Source organism: Pundamilia nyererei, unplaced genomic scaffold (genome assembly GCF_000239375.1).
Source record: "Pundamilia nyererei isolate P.nyererei 1_Seehausen unplaced genomic scaffold, PunNye1.0 scaffold00099, whole genome shotgun sequence".
In the NCBI taxonomy this organism is placed as follows: Eukaryota; Metazoa; Chordata; class Actinopteri; order Cichliformes; family Cichlidae; genus Pundamilia; species Pundamilia nyererei.
Genome location: NW_005187500.1, coordinates 1,874,486 through 1,886,629, shown reverse-complemented (window position 1 = coordinate 1,886,629; position 12,144 = coordinate 1,874,486).

Sequence of the window (12,144 nt, the reverse complement as noted above, 5' to 3'; positions counted from 1 at the left end):
AAGCCATCACTCATGGTTACAAACTTTACTACCTTTGAGGAATTATCGGATTTTTTAACAGCAGGAAGGTGAAATAACAGTTTTTTAAAAAGAACTTCAGACCACACAGCAAGACTAGTTTGTCCAGTTTTGATACATGTAAATATAACAACTGAGCGGTGAAATAGGTGAGCTAGCTGCCCTTACGCACTCTTATTAAAGAAAGGGACTATTGTTACTGAAGTATCATGTTTTTGGCTTTGAAATCTGACTGATGCTGCATCAGCACCATAGACTGTATATAAAGGATGGATGTGGCCACAGTGACACAAGTTATTGGTTTGGACTCTTCATTGTGAATACACAACATTACTCCTCAGGCCATATTAGAAGTTTTGAGCCAGATATCCGATGTGAGTGGAAGCCTAATATATCAGCTAACACACGCAAACTGTAAACTGTACAGGGGTATTGGCACAGACACCTGCTAATTATGGCTACGTAATGATAAAACGCAACACTCGACAAAAAAGAAACACAAACTTCTTGTAAGGTTTGCACACAGCGGACCATTATTAGTCGAATGGTTCTCCGTGTTCCTAAAAGGAGGAACACTACAGGTCCAGTTCAGTGACTGCAATTCGCAAAAGCCGAATAGCTGTCCTGTAGGGGTGCAACGATACCCGTATCGATATTGAACCGATACAGTGCTTTCGGTTCGGTACGCATGTGTATCGAACAATACAAAATTTTTCATTTATTTTATCAACTTTTCTTCTGTCGATGCTGTCTGTGTTGAGCGCTCAGTGGATCTGCGCTCGACAGTGCAGCCTAGGCGGAGTAGTCGAACGCAGATTCACTGAGCGCAGCGCAAGCTAGCGAGATAGAAGTTAAGCTCTCCTTTCAACATGGCAAATTGAACCTCCCCCACCCTCATTCAGATCTGGCCTTTGGAACTATCTTGGTTTTCATGTGACGTATGACCCTGAAGGTAAGCGCGTCATGGACTAAAGTAAAACAGTATGTTGGATGTGCCACGCAATGCTCAATTACATGGGTGGGAACTAGTGTGTTAGCGCAGTTAGCTCGTTAACGTGTTGGCCGTCCAGCCCCAGGCATGGGGCGATCCACGGTAGCTCGTTAACGGAGATTGGCTGTGTTGTGGCGTTAACGTTATTTCAGATTAACGCTGACAGCACTAGTGGGAACACAACGAATATGACTGCACATTTACTCCGACATCATCCTAGTGCAAAGACAAGTGGAAGCAGACAAAAACAACAAGCAGCATGCTACAAACTTTACCCGAGTCATTTAGACAGCCGTTAGCACAGGATTCTCCTTATGGGGACCTGATATGTTTAATATGCTGCTGAGAATATAGCCCAGAAGAAGCGTATAGTAGAGCTTTTATTTTGAAAGAGCCATTTCTCTGTAATAAACTCTCTTTTCCAAAGATGAGTGATTTCTCAATCAGATAGATTTAGTATTTTATTACTTTGTTGTTTCAGCAACATTAAATTTAAAAATTGTACTTTTGAGTTAAAATATATATTTATAATTTTAATAAATGACAAATTAAAAAGGCATGAACATTTTTTTGTATCGAAAAAATATCGAACCGTGACACCAAAGTATCGAACCGAACCGAACCGTGAATTTTGTGTATCGTTGCACGCCTACTGTCCTGCTAAGCCTTATCTTGCCACAACCTAAAGTCAATATCAAGTCCATCCAGTTCCCACTGAGGCTGCTCACTTGTTTATCTAGTATAACTGTCCTGCCTCGAGAGGCCACGGGAAGGACTGCACTTTTTAAAACTTTCACATCAGCACTTTCAACCTAACAGGTTACTGCTTGACCAAAACCAGTAATTATAGTTTTTTCAGTTCAAAGCATTCCTCAGTTCCTCAGGCACTCATGTTTAGTTTCAAATGACCAAGATAAGACGGGTGAAAGCTTGAGGCTTTGCAATTACACTTCATTAACCAATCAGTTAGTGAAGTCTGAGTGTGAAGCCATCTTTGATATACAGGCTCTGAGTTTGTCCCTTAACTATTCACCTATTTTAATGTTTGTAATCATTCTAGGTTTCAATCACTGATTGTGATATATTTTTAATATCACAATAACATCTGTGTGCTTTCAGTGCAGCACTTTGATATTAATGATTTATTCTATGTCAGCATGAACATCTACTCCTGATCCCAACAATTAAAAACATGAAAAACATGTCGTCACGGAAGATGTTTAATGAGAATGAAAATACTATAATACTACTAATAATAAATAATGACACTTGGAACAAAAGCACAGCGTCAAAACGAATAACCGTAATAATGAAGATGACGATAATGAAAGTGAGGCAGACATGAAAGTAAAGTCTGTTTCTCTGGCCGAGGTCTCTGCTTTAATAAACTCAGTCAGGACTCTGTGAGCAGCGTAATAAATCTGCATCTCCTCGCTCCAATCCTACCTTCCCTCCTCTGACAACATGCGGAGAAAGCGGCCACGGGGTATTTAGTTTCTCTTGAAATCTCCAAACCAAAGCACTGATGAGGACCTGAGATGTAGCGCTCACTAGGGAACAAAGAGATTTTATTGGAGGCCGTCCCTGCAGGGAGTTTCTGGCCATTATAGAAGCTGAGCTGTCTCTGCTGCTCCCTGTTGTTGTGGGATTACGGGGTGAAGGCCAATCTGACCTACTGGAGTGAGCTGCGGAGGTCAGGCAGGTCTGTGGTGATGGCCCCTGCCCCCAAAAGCATTCCTCTGCAGCACACTGGTCACTGATAAATGCAAATACAGACAATAGGTGCAATCCCCTGGCACGATACAAGCCGGCACAGCTGACATCTTGGAGCTGGAAGCAATAATTTCAGGCAATTTGAAGTCAAAATGTTGATGAATCAGCCGTCGTTCTGTGCATGAAACCTTTTATATTTGCTTTGCTAAACATGCCTGAACAGTCTTTCTTGGGAGAAGTCCTGTGGTCCTCTTGATATGTTTTTATTTCTCCAGAAACAGCTGCAGCAGTGGTTTCATTATAATAATAAGGGAGGAAATGTGAGATTAACACGAACAGCAACAATCACAGACGACAAAGAAAAGAGCAACACCTGCAGAAAAAAATCTCACAGCCTTCATTTCAGCCACCGCTGCTGCTGTCACTGCGCCTTTCACATCGTTTGCTGTTTCTCACCTGAAGCAGTTCCAGTTAATACTTTTGTCAACAACCGAGTGTTTTCACAAGGATGTAATTTGTCTCTGCTGCTTCTGAATTGTCCTAATTTGCTTTCCTTTTTGTGTTAAAGCCTTTTTTATGACTTTCCATTTGTTATATCACTTATTAGCAGAGAACTGTTGGGCTCTGTGAGTCAGAACACCCAGAACTGACAATTAGGAAGGATTTGTCTATCCTGCTGTGATCAGAGGACAGGGTCGTATGACGGCAATGCTTCACTCTCAAAGCAGAGATAAACTGAAACTGTCAGCATCTGCCAGCAGGTGTTTAAGTCCATCGGACAGAAGGGTCAAACATTTTGCTGATCTCCGATCTTCTATTGTCTGACATCAGCATGCATTTCTTCCTCCTGAATGTGATCCAAAGCTGCGAGTCAAAGTCCGCCCAGTCCAGCGTGAACGCAGCCAGTCTGTGTTACTAAGCTCAGCTCTGCTATGTGAACCAGATTATCTCCACACACTTTGCTTTATCTTCTTCTTTCTCACCTTTTCCCCCTCCATGTCTAACCTGTGGTTTAAGGTGCATCAAGAACTTGGGAAAACTGATGAGAAAGAGTTGCTGGCCAAGAGAATTTTACTTGCATAAACTCTGTGAATTTTTACAGAGCGCTTTACTGGTCCCCTGTGAACTAAAATCACAGAAACTGGCTCAAATCATAAAACCCAGTACGGTTCCATATGAGGGAGCGGTTTCCCAGGCATGTTTGCTTGGCCTGCGGTGCCCACCATGCTAGATTTTCACTCAGTGCTTAATTGTTACTCTTCCCCAAAGCTGTTGATCCTCTTGATAGTCCTGTTGTGAGGTGCTGTGTTGTGCTATCTGGTGTCCCTGTGGGGGAGCTGCTGCTATCAGGGTTCAGACCCACTGCCCGAGGCGCCCTGCAGGAGTTAATCTGCGCACAGATACAAGCAGTCAGTGTTTTCTAAGCAAATTTACAGGTCCTAATTACACACTCCAAATGATGTGTTATAAATCACATTGCAGTGATAATGGTGGTGCATACATGCTACCTCGCAGAGTTTGACTCGTCTCTGTGGCTTATTTCTCTGTTTATTTTTCAGAGCAACGCTGCGTTATAATTTCATGGTGTAATTGCAATCTTGCTACAGTGTTGATGGAGATATAAGCGTTTTTTCCCCGTGAATTAAAAAGCTCGATAAATACACAGTTGAAAATGGAGAGACAAAGATTTATTGTACCAATAAAACCAATACTATTCTAGCAGCATTGTAACATACGCATGCTAACATCCAGGAAAAATGTTTTTGTTCATCATAGTTTGGCATGCTAATGTTAAAAATGAAGTCTGCTAACAGCTACAGTCCACTGTGTCGGTACGCCTATCAATCAAGCGCCCCACCCCGTGCTCCCGAACTTACAACAGGCCTTACAATATCAAATAAATGAGTACAGTTGATATGAACGAAGGCAAGGGAGCACTAACCACAGACTGTGGCGTGTGACAGTCGTGATGACAGTGCAGGATCAACTCAATAAAGACCCCTGTCATGCAGACTGGTCCTTGGGCGGCAATCTGGCAACCACCATTGGTGAGGAAAACAAGTATTCCTCCACAGCCACGCAGTCGGATCAGTTTATTGCTGGGGAAAAACATGCAACCAGTGGTGGTCACATCCAATATGGTGGAGAAGTTGTGAGCAATGTGCACACGACATCATGTGAGAAATCTCAGTCCAAACCATTTTTGTTCCAGACTACAACACGCACTTTTAACGGATGATCTGATATCCTCGTGTTGGTGTTGTTCCCAGACCATCATGAATATGTTGTTCCAGGTTCAACATTGCAAGTGACCAATCACATTGTTGTGACGTTATTCTTTTGCGCGCCAAGCCATTCGTGCATTTATGAGATTCCAATGTTGCAAGGACAATATCGATTCTGCTTACTGTTTATTAAAGGGTTACGGTTAGGGTCAGGGTCTGTTGATCGGCGGACAGAGGCGGTTTCACGCAGCTTTAGTACAGTTTTTTGTTTTACGCCGGTTTTTCCCGAAGTCGCAAAAGTATGACGTCACAACATTCTGATTGGTCACTTGCAATGTTGATCCAGGAACAACATTTAGTATGATGATCTGGGAACAACACCAACACGAGGATATCAGATCAACCCACTTTTAACACAGGGGATCTTTATGGAGCCTCAAGTGGAGACTGCAGGAACTGCAGTTTTTGCTTATTGGATCTGGCTTTGTTTTTCAGTCCCAGAGGTTAAAGTACTGCATAATAGAGACTGATGGAATTGTCATTAACTGTGTGTGTTTAGGCATAAACAGTGTTTAACAATGAATCAAACTCAAAAAATGACTTAATAATGGTGCTAAATGAAATGTTAAATTACTGCCACTTTCTTCCAGAGAACATGTATATTTGTACCAAACAGCACAGCAATCCATCCTATAATTGTTCAGGGATTTTAATAAAACAAAATAAGAGTGGATGGCCAATCCAGTAGAATTCCTCCGCTAGGAAATTTCAATATCTGCAACAAATTTCATGGTAATGCATGATGAGATATTTCAATCTGGAACAAAGTGGTGAAAAGAGCAACGCCGCCATCCAATTTCTAGATTCATACGTGGGTTCGATTCAGTCAAAACAACATCTTATCACGCATGACATGATGATCCAAGTTTCCACAAATGTTTCTTGTAATTGAAGGCATGAAGTTGTCTGTTTCTATTGAAGTCATAGTTTGAATATCCTCTCCCTGCTGATATATTTGGCTCGAGGGGGCAGTTTGTGCAGCATCTAAAAAATTGCTCCTGTTATTTCTCACGGCAGTCGTCAGAGTGAGCAAAATGATTCAGCTCGTAAAGCTGCAAAGACAAGATAAGCCGGATTTTTCTCCACTCAAATCACCTGATGCAACATCATCAAACTAAGGAAGTCTCTCTTTTCGTCTTTGTACCAATCAAAGATGAGTGAAACCATGTCTGAGGATAACAAACAGGAGAATCCCTCTGCTTAGATACACTGCAAGAAGTTCCACCATGATGAAAACCGTTGGCCAGGCAGGAGTTTGGTGTCAGGTTAGACCCTGGACACATGCTGCCAAGAGCTGAATGGCCTGTAGCCCTCCTCTAGAGGCATGGGGTCAGGGGGCAGCTGGCCTCCTGATATCCCTCCTTGACCTCTGGAGCACCACATGGCTTCTTTGTACCTTGGCCATCAGCTCCACGAGACTGGTCAGAGACGCATATATCACAGGTGTCATTTGCAGACCGATAGATAGACGAGCAGTCAAACACTCAGTCAACCACCTTCTTCGGTTTGCAACTTTGTTTCTTCTCAGCTCCTGTGACCCTCAGCAGGGTTGCCCTGACTTAACCGACTCTTTCTTTGAAGCCTCAGGGGACCAGGCTGTAAGTTAGGCTTTATTACAGGGAAATGGATGGGACGGGTACCTGCTGTGGCCTGTCGTTAGCCCCAAGACAGTCTTATCAGTTTAGACTCTATGTGGCCTCTTTAGCTACTGTGGATTACATTTGCAGCCGCTCCTGTGTGCCTCTGTACCCCATGCTGCAGCCAACCCTCCCCTGCTGCTGGTCGGAGGAATCTACAGAAGCATCTTCACAATGTCTCCCCGTGAAGCGAAGCAGGAGAGCTGCGTGGGATTATCTAGTCTCATTCAGGAGTTATTTGTAAGCTCTCAGCAAGAGATGTCGCCCTTAAGTGTTATTCATCCCGTAACGTCTTTGCCACGACTTTACAGGAAACAGATTAACTGCAGTAATGGAGGCTTTGATTGGACGTTCTGTGAAAGTGAGCAAAGCAGAGCGCTCTTTACTGCGTTTCAGTGAGCGCTTTGAAGACGTTTTATATAGAAACACATTGAAATGTCTGAGAGTCATGCACTGAACATTCAGCAAAAATCTGTTAACAAGCCTCCTCTATTGCGTCTTAACTGATGTGAAAGTTTAATAAAAAACGGTCTAAGACTGCAAAGCCAGCAGAGAACGTATCCTGAAGGATGTCAGCAAACACAATGAATACGCTTATTTTTCGAGGGAGCTGATAGACTTGATTTTCCCACAATGCAATGCGCAACAGAAGAAAAGAGGATCCTCACAGCTGGAAACCATTTTAAACAAACTTGGACAATAGTGAGACAGCTCCAGGAACATCTCCGAAGAAAAAAATCCCGAATATAAAATTGCATCGTGCTTTTCCTTGGTGTCTCTCCAGATTTGAACAGAGTCCAACCAAGTTGAGTTTAAGGATTGTTAAGAGCATTTAATACCACAGAGAAGATCATTCGAATGGACACGCTTACTGACATTTGTATCACAACTTTCTCAGTACTTCCATGTACTTCTAGCAGTGCAGGTAAACTGAATAGTAGATGTCTGAGTGTTCAGTGTGTCAATATTTTCAGTTTTCGTTCAGTACATTCTTGTATGTTGTTTCATTTATGTATTAATAGCTGTTATTTTTCATTAAACTTCGATCAGTGCTTTCAGAGATTTATGAACCACTTTCAAAAGACTTTATTTTAAATTACTGTCAACATTACGACCTAATTTGCACGTCACAGTGTCAGCACAACGTGTGCAAAAGGCCGTTTTCACATATCACCGCGCTGTAAACACGGCTGTAATTAATATCATTAATTATGGCCTCACGCTAAAATGGTTTTCACACACGAGCATAATGAAAGCGATCGATCACACCTGTGTTTATCCTACTATGGTATGTCAAAATGGCTGCCACATAAAGGGCCTATCGGGTCACAGCGCTGCAGTTGCACCCAAAATGGCTGCCAGCACATGGCGAGCGCGGAGCTTTTCTGTGGCGCTCACGTTTCTGCCGTTCTTCCGCAAATGCTTTGTTTCTGACATCGTCTTTTTTGGCCTGGAAAAGAGCTACAACAGACTTTGCTAATCGTTTCCAGCATGGAAAAAAACATCCTACTAATGACCATAAAGCAGAATCCTATGAAGTCAAAGCCACGGATGCGTGAAACTGCGGTGCCTGTTTCTTTGTAGGAGGGCAGAGCATCAGATTTCAAAACATTTTTGCCTTTGCAGACATTTAACAGCTCCAGAATTCCCATTTGGTGTCAATGTTCAGCTCATTCCCACGGAGACAAAACGAGCTGGCGGGATAGTAAACGTCTTGGGTTTTATCTGTTCTGGTTCATTTTTCTTGCGATCTCTTTCTGGACAACAGACATATATGTTTCTGTTTGTTTGTCGAGGCTTTCTTTTTCTCTTTTTCCATTTTTGTAAGAAGCTTCCTTTGAGAAAATGCTGAGATGCTTTTCTCTGACTAAAGGAATGACTGCTAAACACAGCCTGTCAGAATGACTGGTGGGGAGCTGCTGGCTAATAGCCACCAGAGCTGGGAGCTACTGTGCTTAATGTCTGCTCATCATCTTTTCCTTACAACTGCATATCGTACTAGCCAAGCTGCGAAATTCAGCATCCACAAGACGCTGAATATGAGAGCAAAACTGCAAATATGGCAACATAGTAACCAAATCACAGCAAAAACGCTTTGTTTTTGTTGGGAGTCTTTAAAGGTTGACTTGCCTCAGTGTAGCCTCTTCAGCCTGTGACCAATAGTGTTCTTGTCAGAAAGTTTTATTAGATTTGGAGATATAATGATTCATGCATGAAATTTACTGCTCAACCACACAGAGTAGAAACAATTCCAGATCCTTGTACTCATTTACTAGCAATTAAGCTGCCAAGTCTACTGGCACGGACCCCAAATCCAAGCACGAGCTGTCAGCTTGCTGACGAATAACTGTTTGAATGAGATCTTCCGTAATTAGTGCAATCCAACCCCAAAAAGATTGCAAGGAAACACACTTCGCACTCAGCTGAAACCCAGAAATCTCATTTGGTTGCAGTTTGCTTGTTATAAACAGCTGTCAATCAACTGTGTAACAAAAGGTTTTTGAGGTAGTCGGTTCTAAACATTTTCAGCTCATCTTGTACTGAAAATAAAAATAAAAACAGTCGTCCAAGTACTGCGTGTACTCACTTCAGGGGAATGTGGACATCGTTTTAGGTAACTTGAGGTTTAGGCTGCATCAAACAGTCCGTTTTTTTCCATCACAGCTTAATGATTCTCACCTGTTTGTGAACACGGATCAGCAGATCACTGTTATATGTGATAAGTGACCTGCTGTCCTTTTAAGTAAGCCACAAGATGACTGTGAGCAACACCACCCATCCAAACTCAGCCTGTAGGAGTATAAATACGAGTTCTTGCATTAGAGCTCATCCAAATTTAATATTTCATTCTGGGAAAAAGTGAAGTTTCTGGTGCTGGTGTGCAAAAATGAATTTGACATTTTTAATGAATTTTTAATGTATAATTCACTTTTAATCGTATTTATTTACAGCTACCTCACAGCAACAGTCAACTCAAGGCCCTTCATAGTGTGCGAGCAAACGCTCGGCAATATTAAGAAAGGTAGGAAGGAAGAACTCTCCTTTAACAGGAAGAAGCCTGCAGCAGAACCAGGCTCAGGGCAGCTCAGCTACCACAGCAGGTCAGGGTGACAGGAACAAGGGTTGTATTCTTGTTTACAAGAATATTTTAAGGCAGTATTCATAGACCTGTTCTACCGTGACCCCTGAGGATCAGCTGCACTGGCATTCCTGGGAATCTTTGTCTTTATTTTTCCATTTGTGAGTGCTCTGCATTAGACATGATTTCATCCTGTTCCCAGAGAAATTCTTTTCTGAGCAGAGAATAACGTCCAGAAACTACAAACAAATGAACCCAAGCTGTTTAAAAAAAATATAACTTGCACGAAAGAAAGAAATGTGGACTCAGTTTAATTTCATTTGTATATTATATTTGTATTGCCAATTCACAACAGTCACCTCAACAATAACGCAGCCCTCCATGAATCAGAATCAGGCTCGTGGGAGGCAACTATCCACTGTAACTGGTCGGGGTGAGGTGAAAGAGACAAGGAAGCCTAAAGAGACTCGGTCCTACTCTAATGGCTTATCATGTTCTTGTTTTTCTACCTAAAGGCTCAGTTTATTCCCGAGCTGCACGCTGAATTAAACTGCATCAGTGAGCGAGACGGGACAAGGATGACATTGTGCAGGTGTTTCACCTTCTCTGCTCCGAGTTTGAAACATCCCACCGCACGTGCACGCAGTCATACGCATGTCTGAGCCGTGTGGCTCTTCCGCTAAATGCTCCCACTGTCCTGCCCTGGAAGGACTGAGGCACTGCGGCTCGAGACTAAAATAAAAATCAGCTCTTTCTCCACTGACCGCAGGAGAAACCACAGGGCTTTTTGCATGCTGTATAAATGTTTTGACACAGGGTGGCCAACAGGCCTTCTCCTCTCGCGCTTATTAAAACTGTAATCTTCCCTCACTAAACATGTATAACGATGAGCACCTTGAGGTAACGAGGATGGAATTATTTGTTTATTTGACTCCTAGCGCTGAATGTGTGGCGGAAAGCCCTGTCACTGCTCCGGAGCTATTGAAAAGGAGGCTGCAGATTCAAAATATAGTACTGACCTCATATTTGACTTGCGCTGACCAGAAGCAGGCACACAAATCATGGCCTGAACCAAGTCAACAAACGGATATCTGGGTTTATTTGTGTCCTACTGTGTAGCGTTTTATGGACAACCCGACCTCACTGTCATCGCTATCTTTTTTAAGAAATGAGTGACGGGCTGGATGCAGAAAGATAAGACTGATATAATCAGGAGGTGATTTGTATGGGTGAAACGCTGCCTGAACTCAGGCGTGCTTTGGCCCCTGTGTGCCCCGGGGGCGTGTTGGCTCTTTGATGTCCCACACGCCTTCTATTTGCCTTGGTGGGTGGGAAACACAAAACCAGAGCAGGGCCAGGCTAGGTTTGGAGCAAAAACACTGAGACGCTGTCAGAGATCGAATTTGATGGACGCTTTGTAGCAGTTATTTTTTGAAGCATACCTTTAAAATTACAGGATTTTGCGTGATCGCGCTGCCTGCCACAAATTTCGACTAAAAAATTCCAAACAAGTGAGCCATTCATTAAAGTATGTTCACCTTTGAATGGTGCTGCTGTACCCTGATGACCCTGTGAAATCAGCCCTTTAAATATTTAATGTAAATGAGTATGTACTATTATCAATATGAAAGTATTTTTGGGATAACTACAGGAAAAAGTTTTAAAAAGTAAAACGTCTCCAGACAAAGAAAACATCGCAGACTTGAATTGAAGGATTTTTCATTATGTCTTTAAAAAAATACTTCACTGAAGCAATATCCTCATAATCCAGATTTCTTAAAGTTCACAAGACCCTGCCTGTTTCCCTGGTTAAAATCTGCCTGTCAGTCATCCGTTATTTATGGAGCCCGTGACCTGTGTGCTGGATAATTAATAATAGTCTAATTCATCCTTGTCCAAATGTACGTGGTCTGCTCTGAAGGAGGACACAGTACAGCTCAGCCCAGAAAATCTCCTGTGATTTAAAGCTGCCCGACTCCGAGTGCAGCCTGCGGCTCTGTGCGGATGGAGGAAGCAGGAGCAGAGCAGCCTGTAGAGCTCCGCCTGGAATAATGACTCCATCACTTTTCTGCCACAGGTAGAGTGAGCTGTCACGGGACACGTGTGACATTTCTGTGGCAGGTGGGGCGCGCGTTCCCGTCATTTGGGATGATGCAGGTACAGGACATGCAGAAGCCACCTTTTCATAACTTTTGCATAAATGGTGCAAAAATTAGTTCATGCACTGCGTCACACCCACCCACATTCTCCACCCATCTCAATGTACAGTTTATGTAAGCTGCAAAATCTCCCCTCTCTGATGCTACAGCTGCCCATATATACTATAAAAGGTGACTATGACTATTTCTCCAGCCAAGAGTTAACTGATATGGTTCAAGGGTATAAGACACGCATATAGAATAATTATTGTTAAATAGTGGA